This window comes from Malurus melanocephalus, unplaced genomic scaffold (assembly GCF_030028575.1).
Source record: "Malurus melanocephalus ecotype Western Australia unplaced genomic scaffold, MMel_1.1 scaffold_77, whole genome shotgun sequence".
NCBI lineage: Eukaryota > Metazoa > Chordata > Aves > Passeriformes > Maluridae > Malurus > Malurus melanocephalus.
In genome coordinates, this window is record NW_026623309.1 from 830,960 (window position 1) to 834,547 (window position 3,588).

The window sequence follows — 3,588 nt, forward strand, 5'->3', positions numbered from 1 at the left end:
TCTCGGCGGGATCGGGGCAGCCCGAGCCTCTGCCCTCGGCGGGATCGGGGCTCTGCTCTCGGCGGGATCGGGGCAGCCCGAGCCTCTGCTCTCGGCGGGATCGGGGCTCTGCTCTCGGCGGGATCGGGGCAGCCCGAGCCTCTGCTCTCGGCGGGATCGGGGCCCTGCTCTCGGCGGCGCCGCTGAGGGACGAGCCCGGGGTCGCCCCAGGCAGCAGCGAGCGCCGTGTTAGGGCAGAGCCACCCTGGCCGGGAGCCCGGCGTGCCAAGCTCGGCTCGCTGCTGCCCAGGCTTGTTCGTGACGGAGGAAAAYGTGTGTGTGGAGGGCTGAGGAAATGTGCGCCCATAAAGCCGTCCCCAGGCAGCGCAGGTGAGAGCGGGGTCACTGYCCGCGCCTCACGACCCCCGCTATCCCTGTGGGGTTCACTCGCCACCATCGCCAGTGSCAGACATCGGGCACAGCTGTGCCCTTTTCCAGCCTGGTTTTTACATGGCCTTCGTCAGTGGGCGATGTTATTTACCGTGACTCACAGTCAACTTCATCTACGGATGGAGACCGTAATTCGGCTTTTTGGCTGCCTTGCACGTTTTAGGGTTGGTACASCCTCTTTGCTTGCTCAGAGGGCTAAAAGGTCTCACCTCCCTTACCACAGTGTGATGTTGGCTAGGAAATCTGGCTATTCCTGTGTGACTACCAAGCTGTCTGATTTACATTGTTTTCTTCTGTGTCTTGCCCTGTTACGTTCTTCACAAATGGCTGTCAACATTTGCTTTGGATGTTACCTAAAAATCCAGTACACCATGACTCTTTCAGTTCAGACCATACGTGCAAGTTTACGAGCAGTGTTTCCCAATCCCAGAGATTACCTGTTCTTTAAGAACTGTTGTGAATTCCAGCAACACCATCCCTGTTCCTGAAGTCTTCACACAAACAACTCTTATGTTGAGCAAAAACAYAATACTCAAAATTAGTAGCATGACTTTACTTCATAGCAACCTTCATTCTTTCTGAAGTGCAGCATTAGAGCCCTTGTACACCTGTTAGGAATCTCAAGTCTTGCCAAAAAGCAAAGTTATAGGAACGCTGTGAAGGAGTTGCTTTGTCATTCTGAGCACCACCAGACCAAACACTGCAAGCAGTTCAACTGGGCTGAATGGCATTTGGTGGCACGGTAATCCCTTATGGTGTCTTTTGTACTCCCATATTAGCTTTAGCTCTGTTGTAACTGCCAGACACATCTTGTGTTCACAAATCACTTCAGCATCATACACAAGAATGTGTGTCGTCCAGTGACTATTTATGTCCACTGTTCACTAAAATTTCTGTTTCTCTATGCTCMTGTATTCCAGGTTTCTGGATAGGARAGACTGGCACTTAAAGTAGTGTCTGCTTCTTCCTTTGTATTTTCTGCTAATTCCTTGTGGTTAGGCTGGAATGGAAATTCAGAATGGCTCTCAGAGGAGATGGCTATAGCTCTGGGGCTGAAGGAGAAAAAATGAGAAGCTTAGGAGTATCGGTTGAAGAGACAGCCCTGTTTGTCAATTCCCAGGGATTTCAGGAAAGTGGTACCTCAGGCTGAGCCAACCACTATAAGCATGACAGCTTGACTTATCCTGAGCTGAAGCAGTAGAGCTAAAGTCACAGCATTCCCCTCACACAGAGTTAAGTTTACCAATGGAACATGAAAACAGAACACTTCATTTTTAAACCAAAAATGTTGCTTGCAACTTAAGGTAGCAGAAAGAGGTTAATKGTGTTTTATCAGGTACTGCATTCGAGGTGCTGCTTGCTAATAAGTGCAGAATATTGTCCCTATAGGAAARCATTTACAACYGTTACAAATAGTCTCRCTTCCTTCTCCCTCAATGCCTCATMCTTGCGTTTTTAATTGTTGAATAAGTGTCATCCATATTTTATCTTAGCTAGAAGCTAAGAATAAATATTTTTAAAACAATATTAAGACTGTGCCAGATGACTACAGGCTTTTCCTGGAAACAAATTATCCACGTTCTGCTTTTCAGGCTTTTGTTGGAYTGATGTGCTTTAATGCGGTGTTAAGTATCTGAAAGAGGTGTTGACCTTTTGAGTGCCTTTCCCATCCCTCATTTGCATGAGARATGATGACATGAAGGAAAATGTTTCCTATCCAAGTACCCCCTCCTTCTTTGCTGACAGCGAAGCTGTTTGAAGGCAAAGTCACTGACAAGAGAATTCCTASTGTGCAAACACAAGACAAGCATTCAATGCCAATTCTTCCTGCTTGTCTTGCCGTGTTCTAGACAGTGTCTTTTGAAAGCAGACAGACTTCATRAACGAACAGATGCATCTCTCCCACTTCCCACTACCTGCTGTCATGCGGTGGACACAATTTACCTGCGTATTTGAGATACACTTTTTTTCCCACTAGTTATAATTCCCTTTTATACATAAGAAGCTTTCAGAGCAAGATCTGAAAGTGCAGGCTGAATAGCCATCATGACCAAGAGAGGCTGTATAATGGAARTACAGGCTCAAATATTGATTTTACTGGCAGAGTGTGTGCATTGGATGGTAAAAGTTCAATGTGAAACATTGAATTAGAGATGATTTGCAGATATGTAAATGAACCAGCAGCAGAAGTGTTAATCTTATTAATTTGTAATATAAGGAGTGGAATAATAAGTTGAGTTTTTGGGTTGTTTTTTTTTTTTCTCACACTGATTACAGTGATAGCTACAGTTTATGCTTTATCATGTATCTGTCAAGATGATAAACAAGTTCAGTATTTTTGTAACTAGCAGGGATCAGGGCATGCTCTGTGCAATAGGAGGCTGTAAGTTAAAACAAGCTAACAAGATCTTTGGATTTATCTGAACAGGAATACAAGTGAACCTGGAAGAAAGGARCCTCATGATTGCCAGTGACTCCGAGAAAGAGAAGCCTTCAGACTGAGGGAGCTGCTGATCAGTTGGGTAATTGAGTTATTACTTGTCCAACTGTTAAATGGCTTCTCATAAAAATATCTCTGCCTAGATAGGCTGACTTCTCCCAAAGTGGAAATWCTATGCCAAAACTCCTAATAAAAGGAATATAAAGCACTGTCCTCTATAGGCATCCTTGTAATGCCAATCTGTTAGTTTGTTGCAGTGAAAACTACTGTACCAATGACAGACTTTTAGCACAGTAACAAAACTGACACTGTAATTTTCTTCAAGAACCTGTGTAAGAATCCTCCAGWTTATTGATTTAGAGTACACAACCCTTTCCATGCTTACTTTTYAAACAGAAGTTGCATTTACTGCCARTATTTGTATTAATGTCATAATTACTTTAAGAAAATCCATAAAAATCTCTGGCAAAAACTAGTCAAGGCAAACTGTAGTGCTGCCCCTGCAAACTGTATCAAACAAAGCAGTTTGCTAGTGCAGTGATCATATTATGAGAACTTCCTAAAARCAGTATTTCTGAAAATGGTTACAGATGAGAGTAGCAAAAGCAATGAGTCCAGGGACCTTTAAATCAGAGAGTATTTTGATCCTGTTAGCTAGTGGGTCATGCCTCTTTAGCCCATTTACAGAGTTCTTCTCTTCAGTCAAAGCTTGGCCAGAC